The sequence below is a fragment of the Doryrhamphus excisus genome, linkage group LG8 (genome assembly GCF_037039965.1).
Source record: "Doryrhamphus excisus strain RoL-2023G ecotype Guam linkage group LG8, RoL_Dexc_Guam_v1.1, whole genome shotgun sequence".
In the NCBI taxonomy this organism is placed as follows: Eukaryota; Metazoa; Chordata; class Actinopteri; order Syngnathiformes; family Syngnathidae; genus Doryrhamphus; species Doryrhamphus excisus.
In genome coordinates this window covers 9066451-9082739 of record NC_136364.1, presented here as the reverse complement: position 1 = coordinate 9082739, position 16289 = coordinate 9066451, and the positions used below count along the sequence as shown (strand labels likewise).

The window sequence follows — 16289 nt, the reverse complement described above, 5'->3', positions numbered from 1 at the left end:
GCGATCGGTTCCTTGTTTCCGACTGTTTCTACTCGGAATTCCCGGAGCTGATTGGCAGACACCCGACATGAGTGCGGCTTGTCCAAAAAGTATGCCTTTAAGAGTGTGTAGTGTGTTTGAAATGAGGCCAGTGTCTTAGATTTATGCACCAGCTGTCATTCAGGGTCATGTGACCAATTTACTGTAGTTGCTTTTATAATTAAAGCAAGCGGCTTAGAGTAGAAGGGGGAGGAGCTTGTTCTCCTCATATACAGTAAATAAATTCATTGTATCATGTGACCCCTATTGCATCATTACATAATGACTCAGCACTAACCAACCAACAGGTGGCGCTATGTATAGAACCCCTGATTCCATGGAAGACCTTTCAGCCAATGGGAAGCTTGAAGAAAGTGAGTTAGTGGAAAAGACAATAAAAACATTGGTGGATGGAGGAAGCAAGATGTCACCTTGTTTCCTTTCTTTCCTTAGATCCCTTCTTTTACTTCTATTCCTCTCCTTTTTACCTTCCTCACCTTTCTTCCCTTTATCACATCCTTGTACCCTCGTTTCTTTCCATTCCTAACTTACTGACTTGTCCTTAAGGTCGCTGAGGACACGCCCCCCAGCACTGCGAGAGTGTGTGTGTGTTTGCGGTGAGTAAAGAGAGGGAGCCGGGTGGGGTGGGGAGGGGGGGATGCTGTTGGACTGAGGCGGGACATTTCAGCATCACCAGTCCTCGTGCACATCTCGTCGAGTGCACATCCTTGTTTCCTCATCCTCATCACCATCACTAAAAGGTAAGAACGCTGTGGATTTTTTCCTCCCTCCCTGCTAGCTTTGACGGTTTGCTATGATGGCTCGTGCCCGGCCGTGTCCGTCACGTGGTGTGAGCTACGGCTCGTAACAGAACCATGAAGCGTGTCAGCATAAAGAAGCTTCCAGAATGCGGGCAGGCAGTTGGTCGACCGTTCCAATAGGGCGCACGCGTTCCTCTCGCGCACGGCACGCGCGCACGACTCAAAAGTTCTCCCGGGCAGCACGAGCAGGTGTCAAAGTTAATAAGATGCCCGTTTATGTTCGGGAGTTGTGCAGCTCATTAGCATATGTACTTCCTGCTCTGCTGGTACCACGTGACTGACGCCGTAAATGTATTGATTTTAGACATGATTTGCTTCCTATTGAATGTTAGTAAATCATCCCTGCTGACGATGCAGTGGCAGAAACTCACTGTAGAGTGGCTAATGACTTGGGGGGAGGGGAAATAATGTCAGTTGTTGTTGTACAGTTGTGGTCCCAATCAAAAAATAAAGGCAATTTAAACTTAAAACAACAGCAGATTACTGCTGTCATATAGAGGATCTTTGACTTTGACTAGATTCCTAAAAACAACAAAACAGCCCTGTCCTGCAGACTGTGAGTCCAGTCCAACTGGTGGGTGGCAAACCATGAGTGGGTTGCAGTCGTTTTCAGTGGGTCTTTCCCTTGGCAAAACAAAACGCAAACACACAGCTGCAGATATCCGCTGGATAAAAGTGCGCCATCGAGAGGGAGAGAGAGAGAGAGAGAGAGAGAGAGAGAGAGAGAGAGAGAGAGAGAGAGAGAGAGCGTCTCACTGCTGCAGTTCACATTGTGCTGAGTGGGGGAATTCCACCCACAATGACGACTGCTCACGTGTGAAAGTTAGCGCCCCCTAGGCAGCCGCTTAACTGTTGCAAGCAGTCCCCTTAAGTACAAGATATCCGATAAGTTTGATTGGAAAAATGTCTGCAATTTGGGTCTTCGCTTGTCATTGAGGGATGGTGGTGCATCATACAGCCAGACCAGTTTGGAACCACTAGTGGACTAGTGTTTTTGCAGTAGATTAATAAAAACAGCAGAGCGCTCCTGTCGCATAGAGCATCTTCAGAGTGCTACAGAAGCTTTGACTAGTGTTTTTACAGTAGATGTTTAACCACAGTCGTGCACTCCTGCCATATAGAGGATCTTTGAACAGTGCTTTTGCAGTAGGTCCTTAATCAGAGCAGAGTGTTTTTGTCATATAGAAGATCTTTGAGTTGTGTTTTTGCATCAGATTCCTAAAAACAGCAGGGGTCGTCTGTCATATAGAGAATCTTTGACTGGCATTGCTTCAGTAGATTCCTAAAAACAGCAAAGTGTTCCTGTCATATAGAGAATCTTTGACTGGCATTGTTTCAGTAGATTCCTAAAAAACAGCAGTGGTCTTCTATCATATAGAGAATCTTTGACTGACATTGTTTCAGTAGATTCCTAAAAACAGCAGTGGTCTTCTGTCATATAGAGAATCTTTGACTGGCATTGTTTCAGTAGATTCCTAAAAACAGCAAAGTGTTCCTATCATATACAGGACCTTGAACTGGTGTTGTTGCAGTTGATTCCTAAAAACAGCACAGTGCCCCCGGCATACAGAGTGCAGTTGAGTTTGTTGTAAATTGCTAAAAAGAGCTAATCTCTACTGTAACTTAGCGGATCTTTGACCATAGCGATTTTGCTGTAGCTCCCTAAAAATGGCAGAGCATTTGCAGTGCACTCCTGTCATATACAGGATCTTTGTCTTTGAAATAAACATTTGACGGTGGTCAGGTATTGACATGATGAAGAAAATCAAACAGTGTGTGATGAAATATGACATGATACATCAAATAAGAATGATAATCAAATCGGGTGAAAATGTGGCCCACAGACCACTTGAGTTGAATATGGGTGGCCTTTTGGGTGGTGGTCTTACAAGGAGCGCAACACAGTAGCTGGTCCGCAGGTTAGAAAGCATTGCCACTGTCCTCGCCTCGCTGTCCATCCACTACACCACTGGACCGGGGGCCTGCCCATGTTGTTTAACGGAGTGGTTCCTTCTGAAGGGTCCATGCAGCAGGAGAAGAAAAAGCGAGGAGATCCTCGTCTTCTTGGGTGCAGCAGGGCTTCCCTTCATAGGCTTTTCCTCCTCCCCCCCTCCCTTCTTGCTCTCTGCAGTTTTCCGGGGCTTCCCTTGTTTTGCCCGCTCTGATCCTCCATCATCACGCTGCCGCTCGTCTCCCATCCTCATCCTCACCTTTTAAGCCAAAAGTAGCACCTTAATGAAGTCTGCTGTGCATGGGGACTGATGACATATCAAATGTGCTTATGCAGCATTTTGGTGCCACTCATTCATTACTGCTTCCGTCCTTCCTTCCTTTCTTCCTTTCTTCCTCACTCCATTAAATCCTCGCCCCCTCCGCTCCCATCTTTCCCGCTCCATCCTCCCGCCTTCTCTCGCGTCTTTCCCTCCTCACACATGCTGAGCAATGAGATGAAAACATGTCTGCTGTGCTTAACCTACCTTTATCACCCTGCTAACGACGCCCCCGCCCCCTTGCCTCCTCATCCTCTTCTAACGACGCCTTTCTCCTGCATCTTCCTGACGTTTTTGATTACTGTCCTGGGATTTCTTAGGGACTGTTTCCACTTGTCACCGCTCATCCGATGCATGCGTTCACACTTTCTAATTACGCTAATGATCGGGCTGATTGTGACGGGGGGGATTGATTCTTTCTGGTAGACAAGTCGGTGATTGACAGTTAAGGTGCATTTGTGTGTTCAACGTGAAAAACACTTTTGTCTCAAACAGTCGTGGCTGGTGTTAGCGTTGCGAAGTTGCCAACATTTGGTCTGGGGTATGACTACTTCCTGGCTGGAGTGCTTCATGAGCAGGAATCCTTCCGTTTTCCAAAATTTCCACTTGTTGCTAGGCAGACTTCACAGGGCTCACTTCTAACTGCCCCAATTCAGCCAATGAAATAATGCATATACTTGTAGGCAGATTTTTGTCATTAGAGCTATAGAAAACCTGTTTACGACCTTCTAAATGCCGTTTTTAACATTATTAGAGCCCTCGAGACATGAAATAACAACCCTATAGTCACTTTTAGACTTCTACTACCCAAAATAGTAGACATAATAAGAGAAACCAATTTAAGACTTAAAGTAAATGTGTTCTCGTGGACAGTGGACACTGGTACGCCTTCTCTGTATAACCTCCCAAAAAGCCAATGAAAAAGCACTTGAACTTTATGTGTTGTGTGTACATTAGGAATGGAACATTTTTCCTTTGCTTTGAACATGACATGTGTTGCGCTGGAACGCAATCCGATGGGGTTTGAACCTAATGTGTTGTGTATGTTAGGAATGGAATATTTTCCCTCTGCTTTGAACAAGATGTGTTGCGCTTTTGAATTTATCTTAAGTGGCATGCAAGACGACAGAGGTTGGAACTTAATGTGCTGCGTGTGTTAAGAATGGAATATTTTCCCTTTGCTTTGAATAGGCAATTGGATTGTTGACAGCAGATGCACAATCACGCGGCCATCTTGGCCGTGAATTTCTCTATCTGCAGGTGACTCCACCTCCACTGACTTTCCTGTCGCATTCTCTCCCCCCCTGCCCCTTTTATTTCTCCATTGCTTGAATCTGCAAGCATTGATCGCTCGCCTTTGACACGGGGCAACTTCATCACTTATGTAACCTCGCCTGTCCACGGCCACCACGCCATGAATATGAATGAAGGCCCGCCGGCTTTTTACTTCCTGTCTGTTTGGAACTCCCCCAGCTCATTCTGCCCTCTCTCACCGTGTCCCGCCCCCTCCCCTGCGCATGTCAATCGCCGGCAAAGTTGTTTGCTCCTTTAATTGGACCATATCTTTCACTCGCATCAAATCGCCTTCAGGCAACTCGAAGTCGGGCAGAGCTGCAGCACAAATGAAAGGGCTGTAAATAAAAAGCAACACAAAAGGACACATGCTGACATGTGGCTTTCGGGCAATTTGTGTCGATAAATACGTGTACTGTAAATAAACACAACAGAATAAATGCATTGCATCCGCTCATACCCGCAGACATTTTACTTTGAAGACCCACCCACCGAGACAAAGAAAAGCTCAGTCCGTTCATGTCGTTGTTCTGTGGAACAAATGCCTCTATCTTCCTGTTTGGAGGTGGGAAACGAAGAAAATTACATGTGGCAATATATTAATATATTATATTATATATATTATATTAAGGTCGGCAAAATTAGCAAATTGATTTTCATTTCACATATCAAAAACATGCATGTTAGGTTAATTGGTGTGAGTGTGAATGGTTGTTTGTTTATATGTGTCCTGTGATTGGCTGGCAACCAGTCCAGGGTGTACCCCGCCTCTTGCCCGAAGACAGCTGGGATAGGCTCCAGCACCCCCGCGACCCTCGTGAGGAAAAAGCGGTAGAAAATGAATGAATTAATATTAAGGTCGGCAAAATTAGCAAATTGATTTTCATTTCACATATCAAAAACATGCATGTTAGTTTAATTGGTGTGAGTGTGAATGGTTGTTTGTCTATATGTGCCCCGTGATTGGCTGGCCACCAGTCCAGGGCGCGGATCAATGGGTGTGATTATTAAAGTCATTTACTATCATCTCAGGCTTTTTGCCTTTCTGAACGAGAACTTTTGTCATGTTTTAATCTCGCAAGATCTTGTGACACACACTTGCTAGCGGCGACATTGCATGGCTAAGCGCTTTCACTTTGCATCCCTGGAAATTGCGCTTGACTGGCACAGGATGTGAGGAAGCAAGGCGGCGGTGATGCGTTCACGGTTGTCACTTCTTCTCTTATTGTTTGAACATAGCCTGACCCTCATTAGAGCGATGTTTACCCTCAAAGTCACACACACACACACACACACACACCTCCATGCACCCAATAACCATGTCAGCACCTGGCTCTTTCCTCATCTAGGAGATGTGTGTGTGCGTGTGTGTGCCTTTTCTCGCCCACTCCCCGCACCCACAGCGCCCTCAGAGACTTCAGAGTGTGGGCAGCAGATTAAACTCACTGCGCCTCGGGCACAAAAGCTATTAAGATGCAACGTGGAAACACAAGAAGAACAACACTGCCAGTGTGCGCACAGCGTCAATGAATTAAGAGTCGGAGATAAGAGGCTTTTTTTGTTGTTTTGCTGCTTACATGTGAGTGCTTCCTCTCATGTTTTTGCAGCGGAACCTCCAAAGTAAAACAAAAATGGATTTATTTGCCATCAGAAGCACTTTTTCCCCTCATAGGAACTCATCTATTTTGGAGACAAATCAACTCTGTAATGGCGTGAAACATGCTTGTATTATCGTCACCTGCAGACGTCGATAGGTTCCTTGCAGCCGTGATTGGTGATTGGCCCAGCAGCCATCACGTGGCTAAATCGGCCAGCCTCGCCTTTAATACTTAATAAAGCTTGCAGGCACGACTTCCATGTGAACCTTCATTGCATGAATAAACTTAGCAGTGGATGTTTTATGTTTCCACGCACGCCAGCCCAGTGTGACCTCATCACATCCATTCACTGACCTCTGCGTGATGCTGCTTCCTGTGTAGCTTTGTACATTGTGCGCATGTGTGTGTGTGTGTGTGCGCCTTACTTTACCGCCAGCAGCAGCAACAGCAGCTGTGGTTTTTAAGTAATTGGAAAATGGGAATATTGGCAACTGTAGGAGGTACTAAATTACTTAACGACTCGTTGTGACTCAGTGCCAGCAGGACAAGTCAGTCAGTCAGCCTTCGTCTTCATGTGCTCGTCTGTGGCACAGTTCAGCTGCACGGGCGAGAGTGGCACTAGGGGCTTTTTTCCTCTTCCGATGACATTGGAAGGTTCCACATTGATGTGGAAAACTTTTTGCTCTCCATGTCAGTGCTGCATGATAAAAAATATGAATGAATTATACATGATTTTGGAATATTAAAATGTTCGAATTAAAGGCAGCACAGTGGACCAGTGGTTAGCATCTTGGCCACACAGTCAGAAGATCGGGAAGACCAAGGTTTGATTCTCACCTTGACATCTCTGTGTGGAGTTTGCATGTTCGAGGGTTCGTTCTACTTTTCTTGGGTACTCAAAAACATGAGTACCTAAACACGACTCCAAATTGTCCATAGGTATGAATATTAGTGTTATGTCAGTCTATATGTGCCCTGTGATTGGCTGGCGACCAGACCAGGGTGTACCGCGCCTCTCGCCCGAAGACAGCTGGGATAGGCTGCAGCATACCTGCGACACTAGTGAGGATAAGCGGCTTTGAAAATGGATGGGAATTAAGACAAAATATTTCTTAAAAACATTTTCAATTGAGACAGAATTATCTTTGATGCTATTTTTTCATAAAGTAAAAACCAAAACTAATAAAAATAATAATTAAAAAAATATTAAGACAAAATACACTTTAATATATATAGATTTAAATATAATAATTTAATAAATAACGATTTAAAATGAATATTAAATAATGAAATTAATTTGCAGTTCATCCAATTCATTGCAAAATTATTTTACATGAATGCATCCGTCTTCTTAGGTCAATAAAAAAACAATAAATAAAAAAATGTCATGAATACCAAAAACTAATACAGAATAAATTAAGAGAAAAAGTATTTGTAATTAATATAATTTGTTTTATTGGGGCAAGTAAATCCCATCAGTGATATTCCCGTCGGGCAAGTGCACTTTGGCATGCCATACTACCAAGAGTTTTTTTAAAAGCGGTTCTTGTTGGGTGTTGATAAAACACGGACTGCGTAATTCCGGTGGTAATTTGCAAAGCAATCCTTGCAATGGACCAATCAGAATCGTTTATTTAGACCGCGGTCCGTAATCCACAGTCGGCGTTTTACCCACACCCGTTGTTCGCGATCAACCAATCAGTGATCGTTTGACTACGAAAACATCCATCATGGCGTCGCTTCCAACATCGTCTAATTCTGAAGGAAAACACCAAAAAGTGATGAACCAGTGCCTCCTAAACAAGTATTTTATTAGCGGCAGCAAATCAAATGATGGCACAGGTGAGTGAATCACACTGCTGTGACAATTTGAAGTGGTCACAATGAAACACCAGCGATTAGATCCAATACCAAGTGCTGATTTTGCACAAGCTACAAAATCTAGCGCTTCCATTTCTCTGTGGATTTTTCTCACCTTTGCTTCACAAATTATTGTTTGACCATTGATCTTTTTTTTCTGGATTAAAAACACATTACTAGTACACAAATGTGTCTATTTAATAATGTTTCATTGTGGTGCACAACTTATAAATATCACTGCTTACTACGACTACAATGTGTAAGGTATTGTAACGTCGTAGAATGACGACAATCAGGATGGCTCTATCGTTGCATGGTTTTTATTTCCAAGGCAGCATGAAAAACAACTTACTGGCCTGTTGCAGACTTAACTAACTAGCTGGGCGCACGGCAACCGAACTTCTCCTTTTTTCCCTCTCGTTCCTCTTCTTTGGTCCCAAAACGCCCGCTCCAAGACCGCGAGCTGAACATGACTGCCCCCCAGCGTCCATGCACGAAACTACAGCCCGGAATACAACACACACGCAACGCTACAGTATTATTTATTTTATTATTTAATTTAATTGAGATTCTCATGTGATGCCACAAAAAATGACATGATATCATTATGGCAGTCTTTTCATTTTACATGGGGCAAGTTCGGGCAAGTAGTTCTCACCTTAAGGATTCCCTATGGGCAAGTCATTTTGGTTTTTAATGTAGAGCCCTGCATTATTAAAAAATATGAAACCATGGTAATATGAGATGGTCATCATTACCAAAAGGCATTTTTAGGATTCGGTTAGACATAATGTTGATGCTGGTACTGTACAGGTATGTGTTGCCATGGAAACAAAGTCAACACATCAGTAAAGAAGAGTTAACAGTTCATTAAACACCTGCTAATCTCCCTTTAGCCGCCAGATCCCTCATTAAAGCCACTTCCTGAAAACACATGGCGTGTGTGTGTGTGTGTGTGCAAGAAGTGTTGTCGCGTGGTGACGTGCAATCATTATGTAAACATCTTTATGATATAAGAGGCGTAGATGCAGCGTGTGGAAGACGAGCGGTGCCCCCGGCGACCTTGAGGCTCCATCCATCCACGTGGATGCCAATCCTCGATGACGTTTGTGATGCTGAGGCTCGCTGGTCGCCGCCTCTGGTGTTTGTTACGTAACCACAACTTCTGTGTCCTCGTATGTTAGTCCTCGCTCGTGACCCCCGGCTGCTCAAATATGGCGGTCGGGGGAGGGAAGGGTCAAAGGTTGAGGTCACTGCTTATTGTTACCTCCGCCAGGGAGGTCATGTGTGCGTTACACAAAAGAGTAGCGTGTCATGGGTGCAGGTCTTTTTTTTTTTTTTTAAACCTACGCCAAGCATGGAAACACACGAATGAGAGGGATTGCTTTCTTTGTCTCTCAGCCTTTGAGTTGCCAGCAGGATTACGCAATAACCTCCAAGCTACATTTCCATGTAGCTTTGTGGACATCTTGATGCAAATCTCTCCGTTGGAGAAGCTTCCTTTCCCGTCTTAGAGGGTTTTCTTGTCTTTGTGCTGCTTAAGCAGGGATGGACGGGTCCTTCCTGCATCCAATCCATCTCTTCCCAACATTCTCAGTTTCCCATGAACCAGGAATTAGCCTGCTGATCCACTCGCTAGCTGGCTTGTGTCTCAAATGGAATACTTCCTTGCACAGTGTACTCATTTAAGTATACTGTGTATACTGTGTACTTGCTTCCTCACTGCACCAATGTTGACCCTATTGTACTGTTCCACATCCTGTACTCATCATCCCAGTTATTTTTTTTATTCCTCTTTTACGTCTTCTTCTTTGAGGTCTTCTTTTTGTTGTTCTTCTCTTTGTTCCTTGCTCTTGTCCTCTTGTTCTACATTCGATATGTTCTTCTATTTCTAGGTCTTCTTTTTCTTCTCCACGTTTTTCTCTTCAATACTTTCCACAGATACGGGTTGCCCCTCATCCGCCCGTATGTTAAGTGAAACCTTCCCCTTCAGTATTGTACCCCCCCAGGTGGAGGGGTCTGCACTCCAGACACATTAGCACGCTATTAGGTGTTCATTTGAGTAAAATTGTGACATGACTTGCAAACACAAGCTGAGATTTGCACATCGAACACGGACACGACAGTGCTGAGAGGTGCATTGTGCTTATCGGCACCCGGCCCGCTCCGTCTGGCTGTCTGCTCCTGCTGATAGCGCTCTGTTGTTTGGTGCTGCCCCCCTCTTAGCATCACTATTATATCAGCTGCAATGACAACGAAGGTGAAAGTCACCAAGGCCACCAGGAGTGACCGCAAGGTGCTGTCATTCGTTTGGGGCCGAGTGGGAGCTGGCGAGAAGACGCTATGTTTGGTCGCCATGAAAAGCACGTTGACGACAAACAAGTCATTAACATTCCCTGACAAAGCCACAGATGTGTTTGATAAGACAGTGAGAGGAGAGGTGTGAAAGAAGGAGTAGAGCTTCATTTCACAGCCATTAACTCTCCATCGCCTGATTGGCCGGCACAGAAAGGCCATTTTCACAGCATGTCAGCCTTTTCACCAAACAAGAAGAGGAAGCAGCCTCGTGGAGCCAAATGGCTTCCTTCCCTTCCATGCACGTGTCCTCATGCACATCAAATGTCCTAACCGTCCCAGCTGACCGCGGCCGAGCTGCTCCTTCCGGCCCGAGGGCCCAATCTGTCAGAGACCCTTTGAGAGGTCACCGTCATCAGCATCCTAGTTACTTGGCAATGGCGGGATACACTTGGCCATCATGGCGGTTGGGTGAGAAGAATGTCGTGCAGATGTGTTCCTCATGAGGCCGAGAAGCGTCCAAGCAGGCACAGATGCTCTTTTTATAGCCATGCATGATTTGGCTCAGCCGAAGTGAAATGAATGCTCGGAGACTACTTTTACACTTCACCGACAACGCTTGGGATGACAGCATAGAGCAGTGGTGTCCAAAGTGAGGCCTAAATTTCATACTTTATGGTGCCTATACTCATTCATTCATTCATTTTCTACCGCTTTTCCTCACGAGGGTCGCAGGGGTGCTGGAGCCTATCCCAGCTAACTTCGGGCATGAGGCGGGGGTACACCCTGGACTGATCGCCACAAATAGACAAACAACCATTCACACTCACATTCATACCTATGGATAATTTGGAGTCGCCAATTAACCTAGCATGTTTTTGGAATGTGGGAGGAAACCGGAGTACCCGGAGAAAACCCACGCATGCACGGGGAGAACATGCAAACTCCACAGAGATGCCCGAGGGTGGAATCGAACTCAGGTCTCCTAGCTGTGAGGTCTGCGTGCTAACCACTAGACCGCCGTGCCACCCGGTGCCTATACTGATTGTAAAAATACAATTCAGTCATTATTAAGCTCACTTTTGCTAAATGCTTTCATCTACTCTCTTGGATGCAAAGATTTTGCAACAGTGCCTTTAGTTTTCAAGCTTAAACGTGAATTGAAATCATCCTTGCCTCTCATTGGATGGAACTACGTAAACATGAACCCCGCAGAGTCCTTTGGGAGAATATTAAGAAGGTGTTTTTGGATGGTTCCCTCTCGGATGGAGCTGCTAAAAGAAAGTACGCCGTGATGACTCCAGACTGAGAAGTCATTACAGTAAGAGGATTGTGTCATTCGGAGGCTCAGTTTCACTATCCGCCAACATCATTTTCTCCACAAATTGTGGGCTTTATTTAAAGCCAGGGATTAGTCTCGCTGCGTGTGTGTGCTGATTGAGATTTGCATGTGCGGAGGAACCGCACAGACGTGTGTGTCCCAGTGATGTGTGTGTGTGCATGTTTATTTAATTACTAATGTCAGCATTCTTTTACCTCATCATCCAGTCAACCTATATGTTGTTAGTAGTATTTTTAAGTCCAATTAATCACAGTTTATCAATGAATTCATCAGAATTAATCACCATTTGTGAATTAGTTTTTTTGCTGTGTTTTATTAACAGAAAGATAAATAACAGATGTGATTCTATATCAAGTAATCTCTCTTTTCTTGTGGTTAATTGGCTCGACCATGATTAGTGAATTTGATTAGTGAATTTTGTGATTCCCACAAAGCAGGATTTAATATTAATAAAGGAAATCTTTTCATAGTTAGAGCAAAGAAAACATTTTTAGGACTTTCTAAATATGATATTTTTCCTAAGGCGGCACGGCGGTCGAGTGGTTAGCGCGCAGACCTCATATCTCTGTGTGGAGTTTGCATGTTCTCCCCGTGCATGCGTGGGTTTTCTCCGGGTACTCCGGTTTCCTCCCACATTCCAAAAACATGCTAGGTTAATTGGCGATTCCAAATTGTCCATAGGTATGAATGTGAGTGTGAATGGTTGTTTGTCTATATGTGCCCTGTGATTGGCTGGCCACCAGTCCAGGGTGTACCCTGCCTCTCGCCCAACCCTCGTGAGGAAAAAGTGGTAGAAAATGAATATATGCAAACTCCACGGAGAGATGGCCGAGGGTGGAATTGAACCCTGGTCTCCTATCTGTGAGGTCTGCGCGCTAACCACTAGACCACCGTGCCTGCATCAAAATTAAAAGACATATTTTATGCAATAATTCCAGAACTATTAGATTTACACTACAAATACGGAATCTTGGTGGAGATTAATCGGGATAAGCGAGGGATTACCGTTGACGGGTTGTCCTGAGTCAAGGTGTCGTTGTGCAAATTGTAAAGAGGGATTGATTTGCTCTGGTCTGTTGTTTGATGTACTTATAGTGACGCTCATGCTGCTAATCCTGCCATTAGCCCATGAAAGATAATAATGCTTCATTCCACACGAAGCCGACCTGGTGGCGTCTCATTAAATGAGTCATTGAATTAGCAACGGCTGACCTGAGCAACGAGCTGACTACTTATGTGTGTGTGTGTGTGTTCCAAACACTGTGCTTTCTTTTGTCGTGTTGTGACCACGGGAACATTCTGAGTGAAGTTTCATTGCGTTTTTTATGCTGGAAGCTCTGGAGCGCGGCAGGAGTTGATTGATTTTTATTTAAGAAAATAAGATAGCAACAGAAGTTGAGAGTTGTCCAAACACTTCTAAAAGGTTCTGTCGCCTTGTTGAAAGATATTCCTAATAATCTTCCGCCGTGTGTGCAACCTTTTTATTGCTCATCGTCTCCAACGCCCTACAGGTCCGGGTCGGCCCGCTCTCGCCAAGTCGACCTGTCGGCGGTCGTCAGGCAATTCATTACCGCACGTCGGCGTCCCCTCAAATTGCTCGTTATTCTCTTCGGGAGCAAATTTGGACCTGGTTCTGGGGGCGGCAGAAAAAAAGATGTGCTGTCAGCGCCGCCAATAGATTCACGGCTCAATCTACAGGCGGGCACGGCGCCAGAGAGACTTTGCGTTGAGCGAGCGGGAATGAAAGGGAAAGTGGGGTCAATTAAAATGAGCGATTTAGTCTCTGCGGTCGGGTCGGGAGATGACCGCCGAGCGGCCGCTGTGCCGAGCTCAGATAAGGAGGACGACTTGGACTTGCTATGAGCTCTTTATCCATCCTCTCGCTATCATGGCTGCTTCATCGCACATCTTGGCTTTAGTTGCAGCATCAACGTGACCTCATTACCTTCTTGACTTGGCGCCAGTCCAGTTCTAATGCCGCCGAGCTAACCAAGACAAACATGGGAATGGAGAGGCCAATAATCCCCCTAGTGGCTGTGGTCAGTACAGCATCACTGTCCATCAACATTGCTTTGGTTTAGGGCAGTGCGTCTCCATTATCCTCCAGAATACTATTCATTCATTCATTCATTTTCTACCGCTTTTCCTCACAAGGGTCGCGGGGGGTGCTGGAGCCTATCCCAGCTGTCTTCGGGCGAGAGGCAGGGTACACCCTGGACTGGTGGCCAGCCAATCACAGGGCACATATAGACAAACAACCATTCACACTCACATTCATACCTATGGACAATTTGGAATCGCCAATTAACCTAGCATGTTTTTGGAATGTGGGAGGAAACCGGAGTACCCGGAGAAAACCAACGCACACACGAGGACAACATGCAAACTCCACACAGAGATGGCCGAGGGTGGAATTGAACCCTGGTCTCCTAGCTGTGAGGTCTGCGTGCTCCAAAATACTATTGATTATTGTTATTATTATTATTATTTATATATAAAATAAAATGTAAAGGCCAAGTGGTTAGCGCACAGGCCACACAGCTTCAAGTTCAATTCCACCCTCGGCTGTGTGGAGTTTGCATGTTCTGCAACATGCTAGGTTAATTGGCCACTCCAAATTGTCCATGCTGATAGGAACAAACCCCGGGCGTGGTGACGAAATGGACTATTTCCTTGTAAATAATAAATGTTTGTGTACTAGTTGGGCTGAACTGCAGATGAGTGGTTAGCACACAGGCCTCACAGCGAGGAGACCCAAGTTCAATTCCACCCTCGGCCTTTGCATGTTCTCCCCGTGCATGCGTGGGTTTTCTCCTGGTACTCCGGTTTCCTCCCACATTTCAAAAACATGCTAGGTTAATTGGCGACTCCAAATTGTCCATAGGTATGAATGTGAGTGTGAATGGTTGTTTGTCTATATGTGCCCTGTGATTGGCTGGCCACCAGTCCAGGGTGTACCCCGCCTCTCGCCCCAAGACAGCTGGGATAGGCTCCAGCACCCCCGCGACCCTCGTGAGCATAAGCAGTAGAAAATGAATGAATGAATAAAATATAAAGAGTCCTACCGCCTCCAGCCAACGCTCACCACACTAAGGAGCTCCTTAGTGACAGGATGATACAACTGAAACCTCTCATGCTCTCCCCGACAGTTCATCCCACCCCAGGGGTGCCCCACCCCTCGATTTAAGAAGCAGTGGTTTTAGGACACACTCAGCCACATTTTTTCACTTCCATTTTTTGGCTACGTTTGCTGATAACATTAAAGCACAGTCGCATAAACACGTCTTGCATCATGCCGCATGCTCCCCAGTGTGGTTGCTGTGGCGATGTGCGCAAAGTGTGCCGCTGCAGCTCCCGGCGAGATCACCCCCCCACCCCCATGCACACACTTACTAAGACAGACTTCTGCATCGCGTTGGCTTTTAGCACACATCTCATCGTTCCGCTTATGACGAATTTTGTGTGTCATGGTATACAACGTAACAAAAGACTGGAAACGCAGGTTGAAAGTGTGTCGGTGCAACACACACAATGTATGCTGCTTCCCAAAGCACCAGGGTGCATGCTTGGGATGTTTGCAACATCATCTTTATATTACTAATATCGGAACCGCTTCATTTGCACACAAACGTGCCATAAACACACCACTGCCTCCGAAGGAAACTCACTGCACGCACACACACAAGAAGAAAAACAAGTAGATTAGGGGTGTCCAACGTGTGGCCTGAGTACCATCTACAGCCCACAGCTGTTTTTTTATAATTATACATTAAAAAAACACATTCTAAAAATACAATTTAACAAAAAAATTAAAACCAACAGCAAAAATGGCAAAAAGCTGACTTGTTAGGACAGTAAAATCATAATGTTAAGAGAAAAAATAGCATCAAGTTGAAATGTAGGAAAAAAACAAGTCGTGAGATGAGAAAAAAAACAGTTTTTGGTACATTACGTTGGGGAAAAGTTAGAAGTATTATGGGTGTCCACATATTATGGGAATAAAGTCGCTGTGGTGTAGTGGTCAGTGTTCTGGACTTCGGAAAGTCTAAAGAAACAAACATGAGAGGCGGGGTACACCCTGGACTGGTGGCCAGCCAATCACAGGGCACATATAGACAAACAACCATTCACACTCACATTCATACCTATGGACAATTTGGAGTCACCAATTAACCTAGCATGTTTTTGGAATGAAACCGGAGTACCCTGAGAAAACCCACGCATGCACGGGGAGAAAAGTTTGGACACTCCCTCTCTCCATACCTGGAAACATTTTTATTTGAATGAAGTCCGAAATTGTCAAGAAAATAAGATAAATCAGGACATTTAAATGAAACAACAGGAGGAAAACCTGGAAAAAGTGCAAAATACGGATATTTCCTGGGGCATGTCACCAACTTGTTTATCAAGATTTTAGACTTTTTAGCCAGCAATAGCATGAGTCATCTTTATGGACAGCCTTATAAAGTCAGTAAATGACGTTTTTCTACTCTGCAAACATACAGAAACTTCATGGATTGTGTGTGTTGTGACCTGTGAGATTAAAGGTGAAAGATTCACTGGATCAGAACGTCCTGCTGGAGCCAGCACCTGCTGCCAGGCCACCTGGACGAAACATGACGCATGAAACACACGTACACAACACAGTGTGCTGCATTCAACAACAGCGTGTATAGAAATCTTTAAAGTGTGTCGATGAAAATATTATTGACAGAATGAGATGCAATGGTCTTTATTCTATTTATATCCCTCACCACTTTATGGTTCAAGCTTCACTCGATAAAGTTTTTTT

The 16289-nt window shown here is 44.9% G+C and overlaps 1 protein-coding gene across 1 annotated transcript in view; it reads left to right on the top strand.

The window, feature by feature from the left end:
* Positions 1–649: 649 nt before the first annotated feature.
* slc8a2b (solute carrier family 8 member 2b) overlaps positions 650–16289 on the top strand; it is a 65758-nt gene continuing 50118 nt past the window's right edge. The window contains exon 1 of the mRNA XM_058080964.2: positions 650–779. The gene's annotated coding sequence lies outside the window, so the exon portion shown is untranslated. The remainder of the gene's footprint in view (positions 780–16289) is intronic.